Source organism: Castor canadensis, chromosome 10 (genome assembly GCF_047511655.1).
Source record: "Castor canadensis chromosome 10, mCasCan1.hap1v2, whole genome shotgun sequence".
NCBI lineage: Eukaryota > Metazoa > Chordata > Mammalia > Rodentia > Castoridae > Castor > Castor canadensis.
In genome coordinates, this window is record NC_133395.1 from 87,417,434 (window position 1) to 87,432,173 (window position 14,740).

Genomic DNA, 14,740 nt, shown 5'->3' on the forward strand with positions numbered 1-14,740 from the left:
AAGGCCTGCCTGGGAGAAACGCCCCGGGAGGCCGGCAGGAACCCGGGATCGGAAGGGATGTGGAGGGGCCCCGGGTCGGAGGAGATGGCTTTGGCTGTGTTTGGTTTTGTTTCTTCTTCCCAAGATCCCGTGAAAGGGGCCAGAGGTGAAGTCCTGGGCTGGAAAGCCTCACGATTCAGCCCCGCAGCCCCAGGCCCTGAGTGTGGAGGAGGGCGGAGCGGGTCGGCGAAGGGCGCGGCTGCCGTTTTCCTGATGGGCTGGAGGGGCAGTGGCGCTTTCCGGACGAAGAGGACCGGAAGGGTCCCCGAGACCTCCGCTGGGAGCCACGCACCCACCCAAGGATACGGCTCCAGGAGGTGACGGAGGAGGGCGGCTGCTTGCCCTGGCCCGAGCTGTGCGTCCCCCGCCTTGGCCACAGCAGTGGACATTCCCAGAAGAACAAGCGCCCGAGAGCCCTGAGAAATTTTCCCCCGAGAAAACTTGACCCTCGTCATGGCAGCAGGACACCTCGGGAAGAAAGCCACCCAGCGGCCACCTGGGCGAGACCGGCTGCCCGAGCAGGCGCGCGGGGCCTCTGGCCGCTGGCCCCGGGCTGCCAGCCCCCACCCGGACTCCCAGCCGTGCCAGGAGAGCAGCGTGGAGACGCACGCCGGGGCCCTCGGCAGGCTCTTGGGGCTCCCGGAGGCGGCGGCTAGCGTCTACGGCCATACCACCCTGAACGCGCCCGATCTCGTCTGATCTCGGAAGCTAAGCAGGGTCGGGCCTGGTTAGTACTTGGATGGGAGACCGCCTGGGAATACCGGGTGCTGTAGGCTTTTGCTCCTCCCTCCCTCGCTGCTCCTTTTGTCTTCGGGGACTTCGCCACCACCCCCCCCCCACCACCACCACCCCCAGCACCACCACCACCACCACCACCACAACGACCCACCGTGACCACGACCCCGACCCCGTCCGGGCCACCCGCCAGACCCACGCACACCGAATCCTCACAGCTACGTCCCCGAATCCTCTCCCCTCCCCACACTCTCCTGTGGCACGCGCCCGCGACACGGGTCACCAGCGAGGTTGGTCCCAGGCCACGTTGGGGACCGCTCCCCAACTGCCCTCCAGGCGGGCGGGGAGGGACGTGCGGAAGCCATGAGAAAGTGGGTCCTGCACCCCAGCGGGCCCCACAGCGGGACGCGCCACACCTGGGCTCGCCACAAGGTGGTGCACTGGGTCCAGGGCAAGACGCCAGGGGACAGAGAAGCAGGGAGCCTCAGTCGGGTGCTGCTCCACGTCGCGCTCCGTCGCTCAACCCAAGACAGGGCAGCCAGCGCGCGACCTCTACGTGGGATCCCGCCTCCCACGGCAGAGCCTGCGGTCACAGGGACAGAGGGCGCAGGCCGCCAGAGCTCCAGATGCCAGCGGCAGCTCCCCGTCCCGCTCAAAGGGAGGGAGGGCCGCCGCTGGCGCCCAGTCGCCTGTGCCACCCTCCGGGTCTCAAAGCACTCCTCAGTCAGCTCAAGGACCGGGGCCACCTGGCCTTCGGTGTCACATGGGCTTGGGCACGACGGAAGGGACCGCTTGCCCCCGTGGAACAGACATTCTCCCCGTGGACAACCTCAGGTGCCGGGACCCTCTGCTCCGCCTTGGAAAACCCACCTTCTGCAATGTATGCCCAACGCAATCAGGCCGAGCAGATTGACCCCCTCGGCCCGGCCCCAGTGTGTGATGGGGCTCTGTGCGTGAGGGCTTGCTCTTCCCCACCTACACCAGGCACGGCATCTAACACACACACACACACACACACACACCACGCAGAGACACCCAGACCACGCACGCACGCACGGGGACGCACCCTCCTCTCCCCCACCCCACACACGAGCAGCCGAAGGACAAGAGGGTATGGCTGGGGCCTGAGCGGGAACAAGCGAAGCCTTGGTTTGCGGCCCCTCGGCCAACTGCATCAGGATTTTTGTCTGGGCTCGGAGGCCAGAGGATCTCTGCCATTTGCTAGCAGGGCCAGGGATGGCAGGAGGGTGGGTACGGGGCTCAGCCAGGGCCAGTTCTGCTGGCACGATCCTGTAGCACGTGGCCGCGTAGCACGGGGCCGGGTCTGAAGGAGGCCAAGCAGGGGCACAAGACCCAGCAGCGGCACAGGGAAGAGGCCCAGGGCACCCAGGAGCAGACGAGACCCGGGAGTCGTGCGTGCTTGGCGTGGCCGCGGGCCCCGTGACGCCCGAGGACTCGAGTGCTCAGCCCCGTGTAGTGGCCGCGAAGGCCTGCCTGGGAGAAACGCCCCGGGAGGCCGGCAGGAACCCGGGATCGGAAGGGATGTGGAGGGGCCCCGGGTCGGAGGAGATGGCTTTGGCTGTGTTTGGTTTTGTTTCTTCTTCCCAAGATCCCGGGTGTGAAAGGGGCCAGAGGTGAAGTCCTGGGCTGGAAAGCCTCACGATTCAGCCCCGCAGCCCCAGGCCCTGAGTGTGGAGGAGGGCGGAGCGGGTCGGCGAAGGGCGCGGCTGCCGTTTTCCTGATGGGCTGGAGGGGCAGTGGCGCTTTCCGGACGAAGAGGACCGGAAGGGTCCCCGAGACCTCCGCTGGGAGCCACGCACCCACCCAAGGATACGGCTCCAGGAGGCGACGGAGGAGGGCGGCTGCTTGCCCTGGCCCGAGCTGTGCGTCCCCCGCCTTGGCCACAGCAGTGGACATTCCCAGAAGAACAAGCGCCCGAGAGCACTGAGAAATTTTCCCCCGAGAAAACTTGACCCTCGTCCTGGCAGCAGGACACCTCGGGAAGAAAGCCACCCAGCGGCCACCTGGGCGAGACCGGCTGCCCGAGCAGGCGCGCGGTGCCTCTGGCCGCTGGCCCCGGGCTGCCAGCCCCCACCCGGACTCCCAGCCGTGCCAGGAGAGCAGCGTGGAGACGCACGCCGGGGCCCTCGGCAGGCTCTTGGGGCTCCCGGAGGCGGCGGCTAGCATCTACGGCCATACCACCCAGAACGCGCCCGATCTCGTCTGATCTCGGAAGCTAAGCAGGGTCGGGCCTGGTTAGTACTTGGATGGGAGACCGCCTGGGAATACCGGGTGCTGTAGGCTTTTGCTCCTCCCTCCCTCGCTGCTCCTTTTGTCTTCGGGGACTTCGCCACCACCCCCCCCACCACCACCACCACCCCCAGCACCACCACCACCACCACCACCACAACGACCCACCGTGACCACGACCCCAACCCCGTCCGGGCCACCCGCCAGACCCACGCACACCGAATCCTCACAGCTACGTCCCCGAATCCTCTCCCCTCCCCACACTCTCCTGGGGCGCGCGCCCGCGACACGGGTCACCAGCGAGGTTGGTCCCAGGCCACGTTGGGGACCGCTCCCCAACTGCCCTCCAGGCGGGCGGGGAGGGACGTGCGGAAGCCATGAGAAAGTGGGTCCTGCACCCCAGCGGGCCCCACAGCGGGACGCGCCACACCTGGGCTCGCCACAAGGTGTTTCACTGGGTCCAGGGCAAGACGCCAGGGGACAGAGAAGCAGGGAGCCTCAGTCGGGTGCTGCTCCACGTCGCGCTCCGTCGCTCAACCCAAGACAGGGCAGCCAGCGTGCGACCTCTACGTGGGATCCCGCCTCCCACGGCAGAGCCTGCGGTCACAGGGACAGAGGGCGCAGGCCGCCAGAGCTCGGGATGCCAGCGTCAGCTTCCCGTCCCGCTCAAAGGGAGGGAGGGCCGCCGCTGGCGCCCAGTCGCCTGTGCCACCCTCCGGGTCTCAAAGCACTCCTCAGTCAGCTCAAGGACTGGGGCCACCTGGCCTCCGGGGTCACATGGGCTTGGGCACGACGGAAGGGACCGCTTGCCCCCGTGGAACAGACATTCTCCCCGTGGACAACCTCAGGTGCCGGGACCCTCTGCTCCGCCTTGGAAAACCCACCTTCTGCAATGTATGCCCAACGCAATCAGGCCGAGCAGATTGACCCCCTCGGCCCGGCCCCAGTGTGTGATGGGGCTCTGTGCGTGAGGGCTTGCTCTTCCCCACCTACACCAGGCACGGCATCTAACACACACACACACACACACACACACACACACACACCACGCAGAGACACCCAGACCACGCACGCACGCACGGGGACGCACCCTCCTCTCCCCCAGCCCACACACGAGCAGCCGAAGGACAAGAGGGTATGGCTGGGGCCTGAGCGGGAACAAGCGAAGCCTTGGTTTGCGGCCCCTCGGCCAACTGCATCAGGATTTTTGTCTGGGCTCGGAGGCCAGAGGATCTCTGCCATTTGCTAGCAGGGCCAGGGATGGCAGGAGGGTGGGTACGGGGCTCAGCCAGGGCCAGTTCTGCTGGCACGATCCTGTAGCACATGGCCGCGTAGCACGGGGTCGTGTCTGAAGGAGGCCAAGCAGGGGCACAAGACCCAGCTGCGGCACAGGGAAGAGGCCCAGGGCACCCAGGAGCAGACGAGACCCAGGAGTCGTGCGTGCTTGGCGTGGCCGCGGGCCCCGTGACGCCCGAGGACTCGAGTGCTCAGCCCCGTGTAGTGGCCGCGAAGGCCTGCCTGGGAGAAACGCCCCGGGAGGCCGGCAGGAACCCGGGATCGGAAGGGATGTGGAGGGGCCCCGGGTCGGAGGAGATGGCTTTGGCTGTGTTTGGTTTTGTTTCTTCTTCCCAAGATCCCGGGTGTGAAAGGGGCCAGAGGTGAAGTCCTGGGCTGGAAAGCCTCACGATTCAGCCCCGCAGCCCCAGGCCCTGAGTGTGGAGGAGGGCGGAGCGGGTCGGCGAAGGGCGCGGCTGCCGTTTTCCTGATGGGCTGGAGGGGCAGTGGCGCTTTCCGGACGAAGAGGACCGGAAGGGTCCCCGAGACCTCCGCTGGGAGCCACGCACCCACCCAAGGATACGGCTCCAGGAGGCGACGGAGGAGGGCGGCTGCTTGCCCTGGCCCGAGCTGTGCGTCCCCCGCCTTGGCCACAGCAGTGGACATTCCCAGAAGAACAAGCGCCCGAGAGCACTGAGAAATTTTCCCCCGAGAAAACTTGACCCTCGTCCTGGCAGCAGGACACCTCGGGAAGAAAGCCACCCAGCGGCCACCTGGGCGAGACCGGCTGCCCGAGCAGGCGCGCGGTGCCTCTGGCCGCTGGCCCCGGGCTGCCAGCCCCCACCCGGACTCCCAGCCGTGCCAGGAGAGCAGCGTGGAGACGCACGCCGGGGCCCTCGGCAGGCTCTTGGGGCTCCCGGAGGCGGCGGCTAGCGTCTACGGCCATACCACCCTGAACGCGCCCGATCTCGTCTGATCTCGGAAGCTAAGCAGGGTCGGGCCTGGTTAGTACTTGGATGGGAGACCGCCTGGGAATACCGGGTGCTGTAGGCTTTTGCTCCTCCCTCCCTCGCTGCTCCTTTTGTCTTCGGGGACTTCGCCACCACCCCCCCCACCACCACCACCACCCCCAGCACCACCACCACCACCACCACCACAACGACCCACCGTGACCACGACCCCGACCCCGTCCGGGCCACCCGCCAGACCCACGCACACCGAATCCTCACAGCTACGTCCCCGAATCCTCTCCCCTCCCCACACTCTCCTGGGGCGCGCGCCCGCGACACGGGTCACCAGCGAGGTTGGTCCCAGGCCACGTTGGGGACCGCTCCCCAACTGCCCTCCAGGCGGGCGGGGAGGGACGTGCGGAAGCCATGAGAAAGTGGGTCCTGCACCCCAGCGGGCCCCACAGCGGGACGCGCCACACCTGGGCTCGCCACAAGGTGGTGCACTGGGTCCAGGGCAAGACGCCAGGGGACAGAGAAGCAGGGAGCTTCAGTCGGGTGCTGCTCCACGTCGCGCTCCGTCGCTCAACCGAAGACAGGGCAGCCAGCGCGCGACCTCTACGGGGATCCCGCCTCCCACGGCAGAGCCTGCGGTCACAGGGACAGAGGGCGCAGGCCGCCAGAGCTCCGGATGCCAGCGGCAGCTCCCCGTCCCGCTCAAAGGGAGGGAGGGCCGCCGCAGGCGCCCAGTCGCCTGTGCCACCCTCCGGGTCTCAAAGCACTCCTCAGTCAGCTCAAGGACCGGGGCCACCTGGCCTTCGGGGTCCCATGGGCTTGGGCACGACGGAAGGGACCGCTTGCCCCCGTGGAACAGACATTCTCCCCGTGGACAACCTCAGGTGCCGGGACCCTCTGCTCCGCCTTGGAAAACCCACCTTCTGCAATGTATGCCCAACGCAATCAGGCCGAGCAGATTGACCCCCTCGGCCCGGCCCCAGTGTGTGATGGGGCTCTGTGCGTGAGGGCTTGCTCTTCCCCACCTACACCAGGCACGGCATCTAACACACACACACACACACACACACACCACGCAGAGACACCCAGACCACGCACGCACGCACGGGGACGCACCCTCCTCTCCCCCACCCCACACACGAGCAGCCGAAGGACAAGAGGGTATGGCTGGGGCCTGAGCGGGAACAAGCGAAGCCTTGGTTTGCGGCCCCTCGGCCAACTGCATCAGGATTTTTGTCTGGGCTCGGAGGCCAGAGGATCTCTGCCATTTGCTAGCAGGGCCAGGGATGGCAGGAGGGTGGGTACGGGGCTCAGTCAGGGCCAGTTCTGCTGGCACGATCCTGTAGCACGTGGCCGCGTAGCACGGGGTCGGGTCTGAAGGAGGCCAAGCAGGGGCACAAGACCCAGCAGCGGCACAGGGAAGAGGCCCAGGGCACCCAGGAGCAGACGAGACCCGGGAGTCGTGCGTGCTTGGCGTGGCCGCGGGCCCCGTGACGCCCGAGGACTCGAGTGCTCAGCCCCGTGTAGTGGCCGCGAAGGCCTGCCTGGGAGAAACGCCCCGGGAGGCCGGCAGGAACCCGGGATCGGAAGGGATGTGGAGGGGCCCCGGGTCGGAGGAGATGGCTTTGGCTGTGTTTGGTTTTGTTTCTTCTTCCCAAGATCCTGGGTGTGAAAGGGGCCAGAGGTGAAGTCCTGGGCTGGAAAGCCTCACGATTCAGCCCCGCAGCCCCAGGCCCTGAGTGTGGAGGAGGGCGGAGCGGGTCGGCGAAGGGCGCGGCTGCCGTTTTCCTGATGGGCTGGAGGGGCAGTGGCGCTTTCCGGACGAAGAGGACCGGAAGGGTCCCCGAGACCTCCGCTGGGAGCCACGCACCCACCCAAGGATACGGCTCCAGGAGGTGACGGAGGAGGGCGGCTGCTTGCCCTGGCCCGAGCTGTGCGTCCCCCGCCTTGGCCACAGCAGTGGACATTCCCAGAAGAACAAGCGCCCGAGAGCCCTGAGAAATTTTCCCCCGAGAAAACTTGACCCTCGTCATGGCAGCAGGACACCTCGGGAAGAAAGCCACCCAGCGGCCACCTGGGCGAGACCGGCTGCCCGAGCAGGCGCGCGGGGCCTCTGGCCGCTGGCCCCGGGCTGCCAGCCCCCACCCGGACTCCCAGCCGTGCCAGGAGAGCAGCGTGGAGACGCACGCCGGGGCCCTCGGCAGGCTCTTGGGGCTCCCGGAGGCGGCGGCTAGCGTCTACGGCCATACCACCCTGAACGCGCCCGATCTCGTCTGATCTCGGAAGCTAAGCAGGGTCGGGCCTGGTTAGTACTTGGATGGGAGACCGCCTGGGAATACCGGGTGCTGTAGGCTTTTGCTCCTCCCTCCCTCGCTGCTCCTTTTGTCTTCGGGGACTTCGCCACCACCCCCCCCCCACCACCACCACCCCAGCACCACCACCACCACCACCACCACAACGACCCACCGTGACCACGACCCCGACCCCGTCCGGGCCACCCGCCAGACCCACGCACACCGAATCCTCACAGCTACGTCCCCGAATCCTCTCCCCTCCCCACACTCTCCTGTGGCACGCGCCCGCGACACGGGTCACCAGCGAGGTTGGTCCCAGGCCACGTTGGGGACCGCTCCCCAACTGCCCTCCAGGCGGGCGGGGAGGGACGTGCGGAAGCCATGAGAAAGTGGGTCCTGCACCCCAGCGGGCCCCACAGCGGGACGCGCCACACCTGGGCTCGCCACAAGGTGGTGCACTGGGTCCAGGGCAAGACGCCAGGGGACAGAGAAGCAGGGAGCCTCAGTCGGGTGCTGCTCCACGTCGCGCTCCGTCGCTCAACCCAAGACAGGGCAGCCAGCGCGCGACCTCTACGTGGGATCCCGCCTCCCACGGCAGAGCCTGCGGTCACAGGGACAGAGGGCGCAGGCCGCCAGAGCTCCAGATGCCAGCGGCAGCTCCCCGTCCCGCTCAAAGGGAGGGAGGGCCGCCGCTGGCGCCCAGTCGCCTGTGCCACCCTCCGGGTCTCAAAGCACTCCTCAGTCAGCTCAAGGACCGGGGCCACCTGGCCTTCGGTGTCACATGGGCTTGGGCACGACGGAAGGGACCGCTTGCCCCCGTGGAACAGACATTCTCCCCGTGGACAACCTCAGGTGCCGGGACCCTCTGCTCCGCCTTGGAAAACCCACCTTCTGCAATGTATGCCCAACGCAATCAGGCCGAGCAGATTGACCCCCTCGGCCCGGCCCCAGTGTGTGATGGGGCTCTGTGCGTGAGGGCTTGCTCTTCCCCACCTACACCAGGCACGGCATCTAACACACACACACACACACACACACACCACGCAGAGACACCCAGACCACGCACGCACGCACGGGGACGCACCCTCCTCTCCCCCACCCCACACACGAGCAGCCGAAGGACAAGAGGGTATGGCTGGGGCCTGAGCGGGAACAAGCGAAGCCTTGGTTTGCGGCCCCTCGGCCAACTGCATCAGGATTTTTGTCTGGGCTCGGAGGCCAGAGGATCTCTGCCATTTGCTAGCAGGGCCAGGGATGGCAGGAGGGTGGGTACGGGGCTCAGCCAGGGCCAGTTCTGCTGGCACGATCCTGTAGCACGTGGCCGCGTAGCACGGGGCCGGGTCTGAAGGAGGCCAAGCAGGGGCACAAGACCCAGCAGCGGCACAGGGAAGAGGCCCAGGGCACCCAGGAGCAGACGAGACCCGGGAGTCGTGCGTGCTTGGCGTGGCCGCGGGCCCCGTGACGCCCGAGGACTCGAGTGCTCAGCCCCGTGTAGTGGCCGCGAAGGCCTGCCTGGGAGAAACGCCCCGGGAGGCCGGCAGGAACCCGGGATCGGAAGGGATGTGGAGGGGCCCCGGGTCGGAGGAGATGGCTTTGGCTGTGTTTGGTTTTGTTTCTTCTTCCCAAGATCCCGGGTGTGAAAGGGGCCAGAGGTGAAGTCCTGGGCTGGAAAGCCTCACGATTCAGCCCCGCAGCCCCAGGCCCTGAGTGTGGAGGAGGGCGGAGCGGGTCGGCGAAGGGCGCGGCTGCCGTTTTCCTGATGGGCTGGAGGGGCAGTGGCGCTTTCCGGACGAAGAGGACCGGAAGGGTCCCCGAGACCTCCGCTGGGAGCCACGCACCCACCCAAGGATACGGCTCCAGGAGGCGACGGAGGAGGGCGGCTGCTTGCCCTGGCCCGAGCTGTGCGTCCCCCGCCTTGGCCACAGCAGTGGACATTCCCAGAAGAACAAGCGCCCGAGAGCACTGAGAAATTTTCCCCCGAGAAAACTTGACCCTCGTCCTGGCAGCAGGACACCTCGGGAAGAAAGCCACCCAGCGGCCACCTGGGCGAGACCGGCTGCCCGAGCAGGCACGCGGTGCCTCTGGCCGCTGGCCCCGGGCTGCCAGCCCCCACCCGGACTCCCAGCCGTGCCAGGAGAGCAGCGTGGAGACGCACGCCGGGGCCCTCGGCAGGCTCTTGGGGCTCCCGGAGGCGGCGGCTAGCATCTACGGCCATACCACCCAGAACGCGCCCGATCTCGTCTGATCTCGGAAGCTAAGCAGGGTCGGGCCTGGTTAGTACTTGGATGGGAGACCGCCTGGGAATACCGGGTGCTGTAGGCTTTTGCTCCTCCCTCCCTCGCTGCTCCTTTTGTCTTCGGGGACTTCGCCACCACCCCCCCCACCACCACCACCACCCCCAGCACCACCACCACCACCACCACCACAACGACCCACCGTGACCACGACCCCAACCCCGTCCGGGCCACCCGCCAGACCCACGCACACCGAATCCTCACAGCTACGTCCCCGAATCCTCTCCCCTCCCCACACTCTCCTGGGGCGCGCGCCCGCGACACGGGTCACCAGCGAGGTTGGTCCCAGGCCACGTTGGGGACCGCTCCCCAACTGCCCTCCAGGCGGGCGGGGAGGGACGTGCGGAAGCCATGAGAAAGTGGGTCCTGCACCCCAGCGGGCCCCACAGCGGGACGCGCCACACCTGGGCTCGCCACAAGGTGTTTCACTGGGTCCAGGGCAAGACGCCAGGGGACAGAGAAGCAGGGAGCCTCAGTCGGGTGCTGCTCCACGTCGCGCTCCGTCGCTCAACCCAAGACAGGGCAGCCAGCGTGCGACCTCTACGTGGGATCCCGCCTCCCACGGCAGAGCCTGCGGTCACAGGGACAGAGGGCGCAGGCCGCCAGAGCTCGGGATGCCAGCGTCAGCTTCCCGTCCCGCTCAAAGGGAGGGAGGGCCGCCGCTGGCGCCCAGTCGCCTGTGCCACCCTCCGGGTCTCAAAGCACTCCTCAGTCAGCTCAAGGACTGGGGCCACCTGGCCTCCGGGGTCACATGGGCTTGGGCACGACGGAAGGGACCGCTTGCCCCCGTGGAACAGACATTCTCCCCGTGGACAACCTCAGGTGCCGGGACCCTCTGCTCCGCCTTGGAAAACCCACCTTCTGCAATGTATGCCCAACGCAATCAGGCCGAGCAGATTGACCCCCTCGGCCCGGCCCCAGTGTGTGATGGGGCTCTGTGCGTGAGGGCTTGCTCTTCCCCACCTACACCAGGCACGGCATCTAACACACACACACACACACACACACACACACACACACCACGCAGAGACACCCAGACCACGCACGCACGCACGGGGACGCACCCTCCTCTCCCCCAGCCCACACACGAGCAGCCGAAGGACAAGAGGGTATGGCTGGGGCCTGAGCGGGAACAAGCGAAGCCTTGGTTTGCGGCCCCTCGGCCAACTGCATCAGGATTTTTGTCTGGGCTCGGAGGCCAGAGGATCTCTGCCATTTGCTAGCAGGGCCAGGGATGGCAGGAGGGTGGGTACGGGGCTCAGCCAGGGCCAGTTCTGCTGGCACGATCCTGTAGCACATGGCCGCGTAGCACGGGGTCGTGTCTGAAGGAGGCCAAGCAGGGGCACAAGACCCAGCTGCGGCACAGGGAAGAGGCCCAGGGCACCCAGGAGCAGACGAGACCCGGGAGTCGTGCGTGCTTGGCGTGGCCGCGGGCCCCGTGACGCCCGAGGACTCGAGTGCTCAGCCCCGTGTAGTGGCCGCGAAGGCCTGCCTGGGAGAAACGCCCCGGGAGGCCGGCAGGAACCCGGGATCGGAAGGGATGTGGAGGGGCCCCGGGTCGGAGGAGATGGCTTTGGCTGTGTTTGGTTTTGTTTCTTCTTCCCAAGATCCCGGGTGTGAAAGGGGCCAGAGGTGAAGTCCTGGGCTGGAAAGCCTCACCATTCAGCCCCGCAGCCCCAGGCCCTGAGTGTGGAGGAGGGCGGAGCGGGTCGGCGAAGGGCGCGGCTGCCGTTTTCCTGATGGGCTGGAGGGGCAGTGGCGCTTTCCGGACGAAGAGGACCGGAAGGGTCCCCGAGACCTCCGCTGGGAGCCACGCACCCACCCAAGGATACGGCTCCAGGAGGCGACGGAGGAGGGCGGCTGCTTGCCCTGGCCCGAGCTGTGCGTCCCCCGCCTTGGCCACAGCAGTGGACATTCCCAGAAGAACAAGCGCCCGAGAGCACTGAGAAATTTTCCCCCGAGAAAACTTGACCCTCGTCCTGGCAGCAGGACACCTCGGGAAGAAAGCCACCCAGCGGCCACCTGGGCGAGACCGGCTGCCCGAGCAGGCGCGCGGTGCCTCTGGCCGCTGGCCCCGGGCTGCCAGCCCCCACCCGGACTCCCAGCCGTGCCAGGAGAGCAGCGTGGAGACGCACGCCGGGGCCCTCGGCAGGCTCTTGGGGCTCCCGGAGGCGGCGGCTAGCGTCTACGGCCATACCACCCTGAACGCGCCCGATCTCGTCTGATCTCGGAAGCTAAGCAGGGTCGGGCCTGGTTAGTACTTGGATGGGAGACCGCCTGGGAATACCGGGTGCTGTAGGCTTTTGCTCCTCCCTCCCTCGCTGCTCCTTTTGTCTTCGGGGACTTCGCCACCACCCCCCCCACCACCACCACCACCCCCAGCACCACCACCACCACCACCACCACAACGACCCACCGTGACCACGACCCCGACCCCGTCCGGGCCACCCGCCAGACCCACGCACACCGAATCCTCACAGCTACGTCCCCGAATCCTCTCCCCTCCCCACACTCTCCTGGGGCGCGCGCCCGCGACACGGGTCACCAGCGAGGTTGGTCCCAGGCCACGTTGGGGACCGCTCCCCAACTGCCCTCCAGGCGGGCGGGGAGGGACGTGCGGAAGCCATGAGAAAGTGGGTCCTGCACCCCAGCGGGCCCCACAGCGGGACGCGCCACACCTGGGCTCGCCACAAGGTGGTGCACTGGGTCCAGGGCAAGACGCCAGGGGACAGAGAAGCAGGGAGCTTCAGTCGGGTGCTGCTCCACGTCGCGCTCCGTCGCTCAACCGAAGACAGGGCAGCCAGCGCGCGACCTCTACGGGGATCCCGCCTCCCACGGCAGAGCCTGCGGTCACAGGGACAGAGGGCGCAGGCCGCCAGAGCTCCGGATGCCAGCGGCAGCTCCCCGTCCCGCTCAAAGGGAGGGAGGGCCGCCGCAGGCGCCCAGTCGCCTGTGCCACCCTCCGGGTCTCAAAGCACTCCTCAGTCAGCTCAAGGACCGGGGCCACCTGGCCTTCGGGGTCCCATGGGCTTGGGCACGACGGAAGGGACCGCTTGCCCCCGTGGAACAGACATTCTCCCCGTGGACAACCTCAGGTGCCGGGACCCTCTGCTCCGCCTTGGAAAACCCACCTTCTGCAATGTATGCCCAACGCAATCAGGCCGAGCAGATTGACCCCCTCGGCCCGGCCCCAGTGTGTGATGGGGCTCTGTGCGTGAGGGCTTGCTCTTCCCCACCTACACCAGGCACGGCATCTAACACACACACACACACACACACACACCACGCAGAGACACCCAGACCACGCACGCACGCACGGGTCGCACCCTCCTCTCCCCCACCCCACACACGAGCAGCCGAAGGACAAGAGGGTATGGCTGGGGCCTGAGCGGGAACAAGCGAAGCCTTGGTTTGCGGCCCCTCGGCCAACTGCATCAGGATTTTTGTCTGGGCTCGGAGGCCAGAGGATCTCTGCCATTTGCTAGCAGGGCCAGGGATGGCAGGAGGGTGGGTACGGGGCTCAGCCAGGGCCAGTTCTGCTGGCACGATCCTGTAGCACGTGGCCGCGTAGCACGGTGTCGGGTCTGAAGGAGGCCAAGCAGGGGCACAAGACCCAGCAGCGGCACAGGGAAGAGGCCCAGGGCACCCAGGAGCAGACGAGACCCGGGAGTCGTGCGTGCTTGGCGTGGCCGCGGGCCCCGTGACGCCCGAGGACTCGAGTGCTCAGCCCCGTGTAGTGGCCGCGAAGGCCTGCCTGGGAGAAACGCCCCGGGAGGCCGGCAGGAACCCGGGATCGGAAGGGATGTGGAGGGGCCCCGGGTCGGAGGAGATGGCTTTGTCTGTGTTTGGTTTTGTTTCTTCTTCCCAAGATCCCGGGTGTGAAAGGGGCCAGAGGTGAAGTCCTGGGCTGGAAAGCCTCACGATTCAGCCCCGCAGCCCCAGGCCCTGAGTGTGGAGGAGGGCGGAGCGGGTCGGCGAAGGGCGCGGCTGCCGTTTTCCTGATGGGCTGGAGGGGCAGTGGCGCTTTCCGGACGAAGAGGACCGGAAGGGTCCCCGAGACCTCCGCTGGGAGCCACGCACCCACCCAAGGATACGGCTCCAGGAGGCGACGAAGGAGGGCGGCTGCTTGCCCTGGCCCGAGCTGTGCGTCCCCCGCCTTGGCCACAGCAGTGGACATTCCCAGAAGAACAAGCGCCCGAGAGCACTGAGAAATTTTCCCCCGAGAAAACTTGACCCTCGTCCTGGCAGCAGGACACCTCGGGAAGAAAGCCACCCAGCGGCCACCTGGGCGAGACCGGCTGCCCGAGCAGGCGCGCGGGGCCTCTGGCCGCTGGCCCCGGGCTGCCAGCCCCCACCCGGACTCGCAGCCGTGCCAGGAGAGCAGCGTGGAGACGCACGCCGGGGCCCTCGGCAGGCTCTTGGGGCTCCCGGAGGCGGCGGCTAGCGTCTACGGCCATACCACCCTGAACGCGCCCGATTTCGTCTGATCTCGGAAGCTAAGCAGGGTCGGGCCTGGTTAGTACTTGGATGGGAGACCGCCTGGGAATACCGGGTGCTGTAGGCTTTTGCTCCTCCCTCCCTCGCTGCTCCTTTTGTCTTCGGGGACTTCGCCACCACCCCCCCCCCACCACCATCCCCAGCACCACCACCACCACCACCACAACGACCCACCGTGACCACGACCCCGACCCCGTCCGGGCCACCCGCCAGACCCACACACACCGAATCCTCACAGCTACGTCCCCGAATCCTCTCCCCTCCCCACACTCTCCTGGGGCGCGCGCCCGCGACACGGGTCACCAGCGAGGTTGGTCCCAGGCCACGTTGGGGACCGCTCCCCAACTGCCCTCCAGGCGGGCGGGGAGGGACTTGCGGAAGCCATGAGAAAGTG

General features: G+C 67.5%; 7 non-coding genes across 7 annotated transcripts; all 7 read left to right on the plus strand.

The window, feature by feature from the left end:
• Positions 1-696: 696 nt before the first annotated feature.
• On the plus strand, positions 697-815 carry LOC141413538 (5S ribosomal RNA). Its single transcript, XR_012438329.1, has one exon. It is a non-coding gene; the product is annotated as a 5S ribosomal RNA (ribosomal RNA).
• Positions 816-2,959: 2,144 nt separating this feature from the next.
• LOC141412872 (5S ribosomal RNA) lies at positions 2,960-3,078 on the plus strand. The gene has a single exon (XR_012437714.1). It is a non-coding gene; the product is annotated as a 5S ribosomal RNA (ribosomal RNA).
• A 2,155-nt stretch (positions 3,079-5,233) lies between these two features.
• LOC141413539 (5S ribosomal RNA) lies at positions 5,234-5,352 on the plus strand. The gene has a single exon (XR_012438330.1). It is a non-coding gene; the product is annotated as a 5S ribosomal RNA (ribosomal RNA).
• A 2,144-nt stretch (positions 5,353-7,496) lies between these two features.
• Positions 7,497-7,615, plus strand: LOC141413540 (5S ribosomal RNA). Its single transcript, XR_012438331.1, has one exon. It is a non-coding gene; the product is annotated as a 5S ribosomal RNA (ribosomal RNA).
• A 2,143-nt stretch (positions 7,616-9,758) lies between these two features.
• Positions 9,759-9,877, plus strand: LOC141412873 (5S ribosomal RNA). The gene has a single exon (XR_012437715.1). It is a non-coding gene; the product is annotated as a 5S ribosomal RNA (ribosomal RNA).
• Positions 9,878-12,032: 2,155 nt separating this feature from the next.
• On the plus strand, positions 12,033-12,151 carry LOC141413542 (5S ribosomal RNA). Its single transcript, XR_012438333.1, has one exon. It is a non-coding gene; the product is annotated as a 5S ribosomal RNA (ribosomal RNA).
• Positions 12,152-14,294: 2,143 nt separating this feature from the next.
• Positions 14,295-14,413, plus strand: LOC141412618 (5S ribosomal RNA). The gene has a single exon (XR_012437459.1). It is a non-coding gene; the product is annotated as a 5S ribosomal RNA (ribosomal RNA).
• The last annotated feature ends 327 nt before the right edge of the window (positions 14,414-14,740 follow it).